Source organism: Hippocampus zosterae, chromosome 15, assembly GCF_025434085.1.
Source record: "Hippocampus zosterae strain Florida chromosome 15, ASM2543408v3, whole genome shotgun sequence".
Lineage (NCBI taxonomy): Eukaryota > Metazoa > Chordata > Actinopteri > Syngnathiformes > Syngnathidae > Hippocampus > Hippocampus zosterae.
Window position 1 is genome coordinate 18,216,601 of NC_067465.1, and position 10,776 is coordinate 18,227,376.

Genomic DNA, 10,776 nt, shown 5'->3' on the forward strand with positions numbered 1-10,776 from the left:
CCTGCCACGCATGTTTTTGGAATGTGGGAGGAAACCGGAGCACCCGGAGAAAACCCACGTAGGCCCGTTGAGAACATGCAAACTCCACACAGGGAGGCCGGAGCTGGAATCGAACCCGGTACCTCTACACTGTGAAGCCGAAGTGCTAACCACTGGACTACCGGGCCGCCGTACTGTACTAACCTCTTGCAATGACAATTCAAAGACCTCCTTCCAGTCTCTGTCGAGTATCCACCCATCATTGTTCGTCTTTGTCTCTCTGCTTCTCTCTCTTAAAGTGCCGCGCTAGATTCTTAAGGACGTACTCCTGCGGTGGTTTACGGTCCAATTTTCAACCGTCAAAATGAGGGAGGGCCTTAAATTTTCCCCTTCCACCACAATTGTAAATAGCACTGCGATTTATCCATTTTGTATATATATTGGACTTAATTGAACGGTGTTTGTTTGTTTTTTCTTCTTTCTTCCCACATTCTTGCTGCTGGAGGCTGTAAATTTCCCCAGTGTGGGACAAATAAAGGATATCTTAATCTTAAAAAAATCAGTCAATGATGGAAAATTGTCGGTTAATGTAACCTCTTCAGAAACAGATATATAAAAGATGTAAATGTTTATACAGTCTTGTTTAACTTAGATTTCGTTACAAAAGACAGGCTTTGTTATCAGAAACCACCCCTCCTCCTGAATTCCTCACAAATAAAATATGAAATGTCGGGTTTATTTCGGGCTCGAGCCTGCAAATCAAGTTAAGTGATAGGGCTCGGGCCGGGTCGGGCTTAAATACCCTCGGGTCGGTTCGGGTCGGGCTCGATTTTTTAGGACCGATCTTAGCTCTACATCATGGCATCCAACCGAAGAGGAATATTAATTACCGTGTGTTTTGAAACACTTCTGATACTCAATTTGAATGAATATCAAGTTTTATAAAGGATCGTCGGAGATAGGCGCTCAGAAATAACGACAAGACACTTCTGGCTACCAATAGGCACTTTATAGGTCCCACACAGAAATGGTAACACAGTTCAAACAAGTTGTATGAAGCTAAAGATGTCACGTTGTGCCCGAAGCGATAGACAGATCGCTTTGTGCACAACAAAAATAAGGAAGTGGATCCCCGAGATAGCAGACACGAAACGAGATTTTGTCAAAGAACAAAAAAAGAGTCTTTAATACGAAACACAAAATACCCGACAGGAAGAATAACAAAAAGCGCTGGTCAAATAAGGACCAGGGGAAAAATAAGGGAACAACAGAAAACGCTCGCGGAAAACAAAAGCGAGGAAGATCTGAATAGACTATGGGAATAATTTACATACGATCAATAACTTGTACGACAAGACAATTGCCAAAAGGCTAGGAAGCAACGAGTAATATTAATATAGGGTTTTTTCGCGAAAGAACAATGGCGCGGCGTGGAATTCTCCGGCAGTGAGTAAACTGCCAGAGTCTCCTAATAAAGGAAGAATAATCATCCCGAATGAATAACAGGTGTGCAGTCGGCGGGGAGAAGGCCCGCCCCCTGCAGGTAGACACGGGACGTGACAGTACCCCCCCCCTCAACGGACGCCTCCCGGCGGACCACCCGGTTTGGAAGGATGAGCAGCGTGGAAGTCGCGCAGAAGGGACGGATCAAGGATCCAGGAGCGGGGGCCCCATTGCCGCTCCTCCGGCCCGTAGCCCTCCCAGTCGACCAGATACTGGAACCCCCTGCCCCTGCGCCGAGAGTCCAGGATGGAACGCACTGTGTACACCGGGCCACCATCGACGACCCGTGGAGGCGGGGGCGGAGTGGGAGAAGGAGCCAAGGGACTGGAAGTCACCGGTTTGAGCAGGGAGACGTGGAACACGGGGTGAACCTTCATGGAGGCCGGTAGCCGGAGCTTGACCGCAACGGGACTGATGATGGCCCCGACCTCAAAAGGACCAGTGAATCGGGGACCCAGCTTCGCAGATGTGCCGGCCAGACAAAGGTCCCTCGTCGCCAGCCACACCTTCTGTCCCACCACGTATGAAGGAGCCGGGCGCCGGCGACGATCCGCGATCTGCTGGTTCCTGGTCGCCGTGCGGGACAACGCAGCCCGGGCCTCCTTCCACACGCGATGGGCCCGCTTAAGGTGGTGCTGCACAGAGGGGACCTCCACTTGTCCCTCCTGGGACGGGAACAGCGGCGGCTGGTACCCGTAGGCGGCCATGAAGGGGGACCTACCAGTGGCAGAAGAGACGAGGGCGTTGTGCGCGTACTCCACCCAGGGTAAGTGGTCGACCCAGGATGAGGGACGGTGGAGGCACACACAGCGGAGGGCCGTCCCCAGATCCTGGTTGGCACGCTCGGCTTGTCCATTGGACTGGGGGTGGTATCCCGAGGTCAGACTGGCCGTGGCCCCGAGGTTACCGGCAGAACCGCTTCCAGACGCGGGATACGAACTGGGGCCCCCGGTCCGAGACAATGTCCAGTGGAATACCGTGGAGACGAAAGACGTGCTTGATAAGGAGGTCGGCGGTCTCCAGCGCCGAGGGCAACCTGGACAGAGGCACAAAATGGGCAGCCTTGGAGAACCGGTCCACAATCGTGAGGACGACGGTCCTCCCATGGGATGGAGGTAGACCCGTCACGAAGTCCAGGGCGATGTGGTACCAAGGTCGAGGCGGAACGGGCAACGGCTGGAGCAACCCCGCCGGGGGCCGGCGTGAGGACTTGCCGCAGGCGCAGGAGGTGCAGGCACTGACGAAGTCCGTCACGTCCCTCCGGAGCTCCGGCCACCAGAACCGCTGGGCAACGAGTCGTATATTCCGGTTCACCCCAGGATGACATGCGACCTTAGACCCGTGTCCCCACTGCAAGACTTCCGACCGCAGCGACGGAGGCACAAACAGCCTCCCCGTGGGACATTCTGCCGGAGCCTGAACCCCCTCCAGAGCAGCTTGGATCCGCTGCTCAATCTCCCACTGCAAAGCCCCCACGATGCACCGGGTCGGGAGAATGGCCTCCGGAGACCGGTCCTTCTCAGCTGGGTCGTGGAGACGGGAAAGGGCGTCAGGTTTGGTATTTTTGGACCCTGGGGAGTAGGTAAGGATAAAATTGAACCGGGTGAAGAACAGGGACCACCGGGCCTGACGGGCCTTCAGTCGTTTTGCGGAGCGGAGGTACTCGAGATTCTTGTGGTCCGTATAAACTGTGAAGGGCTCCTTCGCCCCCTCGAGCCAGTGCCGCCATTCCTGTAAGGCGGCTACCACGGCCAGCAGTTCTCGATTACCCACGTCGTAATTCGATTCGGCAGCACTGAGTCGACGGGAGAACGCTGGGACAGCACCGCCCCCACCCCCGAATCCGAGGCGTCCACCTCCACGACAAACGGGAGATCAGGGACAGGATGTTGTAATACCGGGGGACTGGTAAACGCTGCCTTCAGGTCTTTGAATGCCGCGTCCGCGGCCGGGTCCCATCTAAAGGGGACCTTAATGGATGTAAGTCGGGTCAAGGGGAGTGCCTTCTGGCTGTAACCGCGGATAAAACGTCGGCAGAAGTTTGCAAACCCCAAAAAGCGTTGTAATTCCTTACGGCTTGTCGGAACTGGCCAGTTAGTGACTGCCTGCGTCTTGCTGGGGTCTGCCCGTAACTTGCCCTGTTCGATAATGAAACCCAGGAAAGAGATGACGGGTACATGGAATTCGCATTTCTCTGCCTTGACGAAGAGCCGATTTTCTAGTAACCGTTGTAACACCAGCCTGACATGTTGCTGGTGTTCCTGCAACGACCGGGAGAAAATTAAAATGTCATCGAGATATACAAAACAAAAAATGTTCAACATGTCCCTTAACACATCGTTGATAAGATTTTGGAAAACGGCGGGGGCGTTTGTCAGCCCGAAAGGCATGACTAAATATTCGAAATGACCTAACGGGGTCTTAAAAGCCGTCTTCCATTCATCACCCTCCCGGATGCGGACCAAATGATATGCACTGCGTAAATCAAGTTTGGAGAAAATAGTGGCCGTTTGTAAAGGGGCGAAGGCGGAGTCCAATAATGGTAGTGGGTACTTGTTCTTAATCGTGATCTCATTAAGACCACGATAATCCACGCACGGTCGCAGGGTCTTGTCCTTTTTCCCCACAAAGAAAAACCCCGCACCTAATGGTGATCGCGAGGGTCTAATGAGACCTGCAGCGAGCGAGCTGTTTATATACTCCGTCAGCGCCTCGCGCTCGGGTTGGGACACCTGATACAGCCGTGAGGTCGGCAACGGAGCGCCCGGCTGCAGGTCTATGGCGCAATCGTAGGGACAGTGCGGGGGCAAAGCGCGTGCGCGATCCTCGCTAAAAACCTCACGAAGGTCCCGATAGCAATCTGGCACTCCGTCAAGGCAGATAGCTTCGGACGGTTCGACACTGGCCCGTTCATGTTCCCCGATGGCCGATTGTAGACAGTGTTTATAACAATATTTACTCCAACTGTCTATTGCTGGGCGCTCCCAGGAAATTACGGGGTTGTGGGTCTTGAGCCAGGGCAACCCAAGAATGACCGGAGCGCTACGGGACCGCATTAAATAAAAACGGCGATGCTCGACATAGTTACCGGAGAGGCGGAGTTTCAGTGGTTCCGTTCTACACGTAACTACCGCCAGGGGGCGTCCATCGAGATCACAAACCCGCTTCTTATTAACCAACTCCTCAATACAACAACCCAATTCGGACGCGAGATCTGTGTCCATTAAACACTCATCCGCCCCCGAGTCTACCAGGGCTCTAACCCGCAGCGACCGGGATTCCCCAAATATCTCCCCCTCGAGTTCTAGTCTGTTGGGATTTCCCGGCCGAGGGTCGATACGCCTAGACTCGGGAGGTACTACGCGGTGTCGTGACTCACAGTACTTGGTGTAAGGGGAGAACGGCGACTCCGGACGGCCGGGAGCAGCGTGCGGACCTTGTTGGGCGCTGTCAGACATGGCCCGATCGCTGAGACGACGCCTTCTCTCCTCCAAACCAACGTCTTTGCCACCCAGCTGCATCGGTTCCTCCGCGGTAACCACCACCTGGGGTCGAGGGTGATCCTCGGGTCCTGCTGCTTGAAGCGCCACATGGTAATCACCGCGGTGTGCGGCATGCCGGGACGGGAACCGATCACCTCCACGTTCCCGGTCTCTCTCCCTCAGGCGGTTGTCCAATCGTAGGGAGAGATCGATCAACTCCGCCAGGTCGGAACTGTGGTCGCGGGTCGCCAGTTCATCCTTGAGCTGGGGGTTTAATCCATGACGAAACAGCCCACACAGCGCTCGGTCTCCGTAGCCACTCTGGGCGGCCAATATCTGGAACTCGATCGAGTAATCCGCCACCGATCGCCTTCCCTGGTGGAGTTCGAGTAGCCGGCCCTCTGCCTCTCTGCCCCGCACGGGATGGTGGAACACCCGGCGAAATGCCGTAACGAATTCGTGGAGCGAAGACCGGAGGCTCGGCTTCGCGTCGCTCGTCACCATCGCCCATGACGCCGCCGGACCTGTCAATAAGCTCATGATATATGCCACTTTAGCGGCGTCATTAGCATAGACGGAAGGCTGTTGATCGAACACGAGCGAGCATTGGTGGAGAAAGTGTCCACACTGCCCGTGCTCACCCCCGTAACGTGGGGGGTGTGGAAGCGAGGGCTCCATCATCATTGTGGGGAATGATGCGGGAGCCTCAGTGGTGGTAGGACGAACCACGGGGGGAGGTGTTCCCCTTGCCTTCACCTGTACCAAACGGGGTTCGAGATCATCGAACCGATGAGCCAGCATGGAAACCGCGCTGCGGAGTTCCGTAAGGGCTTGGCCCTGCGGACTCATCTGTTGCTCTTGTCGGTACAGAGCGGACAAGATCGTTTCCATGTCTGCGGGATCCATGGTGGCCGGAGAATTCTGTCACACAGTTCAAACAAGTTGTATGAAGCTAAAGATGTCACGTTGTGCCCGAAGCGATAGACAGATCGCTTCGTGCACAACAAAAATAAGGAAGTGGATCCCCGAGATAGCAGACACGAAACGAGATTTTGTCAAAGAACAAAAAAAGAGTCTTTAATACGAAACACAAAATACCCGACAGGAAGAATAACAAAAAGCGCTGGTCAAATAAGGACCAGGGGAAAAATAAGGGAACAACAGAAAACGCTCGCGGAAAACAAAAGAGAGGAAGATCTGAATAGACTATGGGAATAATTTACATACGATCAATAACTTGTACGACAAGACAATTGCCAAAAGGCTAGGAAGCAACGAGTAATATTAATATAGGGTTTTTTCGCGAAAGAACAATGGCGCGGCGTGGAATTCTCCGGCAGTGAGTAAACTGCCAGAGTCTCCTAATAAAGGAAGAATAATCATCCCGAATGAATAACAGGTGTGCAGTCGGCCGGGAGAAAGCCCGCCCCCTGCAGGTAGACACGGGACGTGACAAAAGATGATATACTCTTACCGTATGCCAGTTGGATGGAGAGCCAACATCCTCAGCAGAGTGAGCTTCGATACTCGCTGGGCGTCCGTACGCTACCCACAGCAGACTCTACTGAGGAGCATCGCTCCCCTCCTTTTATCCTCTAAAGTGTGTGCATCGCCACACTGTTTGTTGTGTAACCAAGTGGCATTGATCACAATCAAGTTTCGACAATTCAAGCAAAGCAGACTATTAAGTCGTCAAGGCAGGCTCAAGAGTTTATCTATGAAGTCGTCAGAGTTATCTCTGAAGTCGTCAAAGCAGGCTCCAGAGTCCATCTCTGAAGTTGCTTAGGCAAGAAAGTTACCAAGTCATGCAATCATCTCAAAGCAGGTTCAAGAGTTTTTCACTGAGAAGATATACATTGATTAAAGAAAACACTACAAAATATCTTACTATACCACAGTGGAAGCGAAAGTGATGTGTATCAGTTTAAACGAATCCGTGACAAAGTGCAAAACATTCCGAAGACACTTGGAGTCAGAAAGACTCAACTATGCGACTTGGAAAAATAAGGAAGCGATTCTTGCTCAGTCTGAATCTGGCAATTTCCATGCTCGGAGTGAATTGCTTGTGGCTCGACGGAGAGTCGGGTAAATGAATGTTTCCTTTGACTGTTATCGTGTTAAAAACTTTCCGTAAACTGGACCGCTAATAAGAGAGTAGGTGAGTTCAATTGCGCTAACTATGAGCATCGAAGACTTCGAAGCGTCACATGGCTGGCTTCAAAAGTTCGTTGTTCGACATCAGCTGAGCAATGCTGTCATGTGTGGTGATCTAGGAGAGGTAAAGTTAGAGACAGTGAGTGGTAAGAAAAGCCACCAGGTCTCTTAGTCGTCGCATTTTGTAGTCCTAACTTTGTCATATCTTGCATATTTTTTATGAGGTTTTTTTTTTTTTTTGTACTGTATGCTGCAGTTTTTGTGTTATCAGTTTTTGGGCAATATATTGTTGCACTTTGTTCCTTGTGTTTGTTGTTAACATACTTGGACGTTCATACAGGACATATACTGTATACCATAGTTGATTCACTGTTCTCATGAAAAAAAGTATGTTAATACAGTGCACTCCGCTTAATAGAACACCGGTTAATAGAGTAATCCGCTTAATAGAGCAAAAGGCTCTGGAACGGATTTGCCTAATGCAATTTCCTATAAAGATACTCCGCTTAGTAGAACAGATCTCCGCTTAATAGAACAGGCTGTAAGCAATGAACATTGTAAACTAGTGGTTTTCGAAGTGTAGCTATCGCGATACTGTACCACTATCGCGAGAAAACGCGGTAGTTCTAGCCGTATACAGTAACAGGTAGCACGCGTCACTCCACACATAGACACACGCACGTCACAATGGCTTCAACTTCATTCAAGAGACGAGGGCTATCACCTGCGGATAAGAAGGACATACTCAGACGATACGATGCATTGCCGGATTCTCAGAAGGTACGCCCGCGGTTTCCAGGACTTCCCTCTTATCCAGCGCATTGAGAGGGAAGTCAACCGCAAAATTACGGACTCCTGTTTCCAGACAAAAGTAACGAAATTTTTCTCGTGATTTGAGATGTTTGACTGAAGTTGATTAAAGTTGTTGTTTTGTTGTTTGATTAAAGATATGGACGTCCACAGTCGAAATATCTCTTCTAACTCGTCAGCAGGGGTTTTTCTGCGTGCATAACTTGGTCGTCGACGTGTCTGAAGGTGTACCTAATAAAGTGTCTCCGGTTAATAGAAACTCCGCTTAGTAGAACAGAAGCGCTTCGGCGCAATGGTGTTCTATTAAGCGGAGTGCACTGTACTTCAATGCTTTTATTCTGTTTATGTTTGGTATGGACTGTCACCATATGCAGTTTTTTATATGTACCGTATCTTGTGACGTCATCTAATTCAGTGTTTTTCCAACTTTTGAGCCAAGGCACACTTCTTTCATTGAAAAAAAATCTCACGGCACACCACTAGCTGAAAATGTGACCACCCCCCCCCCCCCCCGCCCTCCCCGCTTATTTTAACAATTAATCGTTTTATATTGTTACTATAACCGTTTTTAACATTGAAGAATGACGTTATAACAGCTTGAATTGAAATCAAATGAATACAAAGAAAACTGTATTTTATCATCTTTCATATTTATTGTTTCACCGTCGTCCTGCATTCATGCGTCACAAATTCCCTCGTCTCTCGTCTAAACACAAGGCAATTGCCCATGGCTAGCTGTTGCTGCTCCCTAGCGGTATGGGACGGCACTACGATTACTTAATGGGCGAAAGACCGCACAGGCATACAAATTGGATATTTTTTGTATATTTTTAATATTTGCATATTAACAAAACAGCACCACGAAGCCAAAGACACACCTGACGCGTTTTACGAGTAAGTTGTAGAGAACTTTAAAGTTGGATATATATATTTTTTGAAACTTTGAACATCTCACAGGGTACTGTTTAATTCATCATTCAAAAAAGGTAAATAAAATAGCACTAATACAAAGTGCACCAAGAGACGGCTCTCTACCCAAACTAATCAACGCATAATTACCACAACTATGCACAATATGCTGGTAGGGCATGTTCTGTTTTGGGTTGCTGAAATACAGGGGCGGCTCTAGATCAGTTCCACTGAGGGGGCCAGGCCGGGGCCAGGGGTTTTGATAGGGGGGCACATTCAACCCAGGGAAAAAAAGACTTATTTGACTTTTTCTTCAATCAAACTTTGAAAACATTGCAGTCATAACATTACAGTGATGAGAAATGGAAAAACAGTATAATAATCACATTCTTAAGCTGCCCTACCCTTACAGTAACCGTATTCTGCGATTTTTATGATTTTTGGCAAAACGATCAACAAATGAGTCAAGATTTAGTGCTTTTGCCCTTCTAGACTCAATGCTCAGTATCCCAAGATTAGTTAGTCTATCCTCATTCATGGTGGACCTGAGGTATGTTTTCACCAGCTTTAATGTTGAAAAACTCCGTTCGCAAGCAGCAGTGCTCACTGGGATTGCAACAGCGATTTTACAGAGTCTGTAGAGCTAAAAAAACGTCTTTGTATGGTTCAATGAACTGTACGAGCTGCACTGTACTCAAGGGTCTCTGCATCCCAGCCTGGATTTTTCTTTCCAAGATTCTTTTGAACTGATGTAGTTCATGCCCCAGGTACTCAATATTTGAATCATACAGTTCTGCAAATGAAAACAGATCCTTCTCTTTGAGGAATGTATCTTTTTGGGGATTTAGAGTTGGAATGCTGTTCATGATTTCGCAGTTTTTACTTGAAAATCGTCTTTCAAGCTCACTAAGCATAAGATCAATGACTGGGTAGAAAAGGTTTGTACGAAACTAGTCCTTATCTCTTTCTGGCTCTCACTGCCCAAGAGTGGTAAGTACACAGTGCTGGCTGAGTTTTGAGCTGATTTTTTTTGGGGGTCGTTTTTCAGTTGGTGGTGTGGATCACACTGCCCAAAAACATTCAACACTTCATCCCACACATCATCAAAAAACGACTCTTGCCTGAAATCACTCAATTTCTTAACTAATGATTCAACTAAATCTACAGCTTTTGAAATGTCAAGTGTTGAAGACTGCAGCATATCAGAGAGAAGTTTTGTTTCTCCAAACACTTTACGAAGCACAACAAGATGCACTGTGAATTCAAAATTTATCTGTGCTAGCAGACCTCGAGCCTCAACATACAGTATCTTTCACCATGACGTTCTGCGGCCATCTCTTGCAGGAGTCGCTTCAGGGCAGGCAGTCAATCCATGATGTTACGTAGAGCTATAAATCGACATGCCCAGCGAGTGTCACTTAAACGCTGGAGCTCTCTTGGTGCACCTTCATACATATCTCTTTGTATGGCAAGCCATTTAGGATGGACAGTTGATCCAGATGTGAACACATACAGTTTTTCTAGTAAATAGAAGAACTGCTCTACCTCTGGGATAGCTTTAACTGTATCTACAAGAACCAAATTTAGACAGTGGCTGGTGCAATGGATGTAGAAGGCATATTTTGCTCTCTCTCTGATTCTCGCCTGTACCCCGGAATGCTTCCCACTCATGACAGAAGCCCCGTCATAAGCTTGGCCTACAAGGTTCTTTTTGTACTCTAGACCATAACTTTCCAATATGTGGATTATTTTCTCACTAAGGCCTGCTGCATCGAGCTTCTTTGTGGATTCAAAATGGAGGAAACTTTCCTGGATAGCTCCATTGTAGTAGTACCTAAGTACAATTGAGATCTGTTCTTTTTTCTTTACATCTTTTGTTTCGTCTGGTATGATGCCGAAACCGTTTTTCACTTCTTCTGCAATTTCAGTTTGAATCATG

At 48.9% G+C, this 10,776-nt stretch overlaps 1 protein-coding gene across 1 annotated transcript in view; it reads right to left on the bottom strand.

The window, feature by feature from the left end:
• LOC127616755 (uncharacterized) overlaps positions 1–6,657 on the bottom strand; it is a 187,168-nt gene extending 180,511 nt beyond the window's left edge. Inside the window, exon 1 of the mRNA XM_052088560.1 lies at positions 6,439–6,657. The gene's annotated coding sequence lies outside the window, so the exon portion shown is untranslated. The remainder of the gene's footprint in view (positions 1–6,438) is intronic.
• Positions 6,658–10,776: the final 4,119 nt, after the last annotated feature.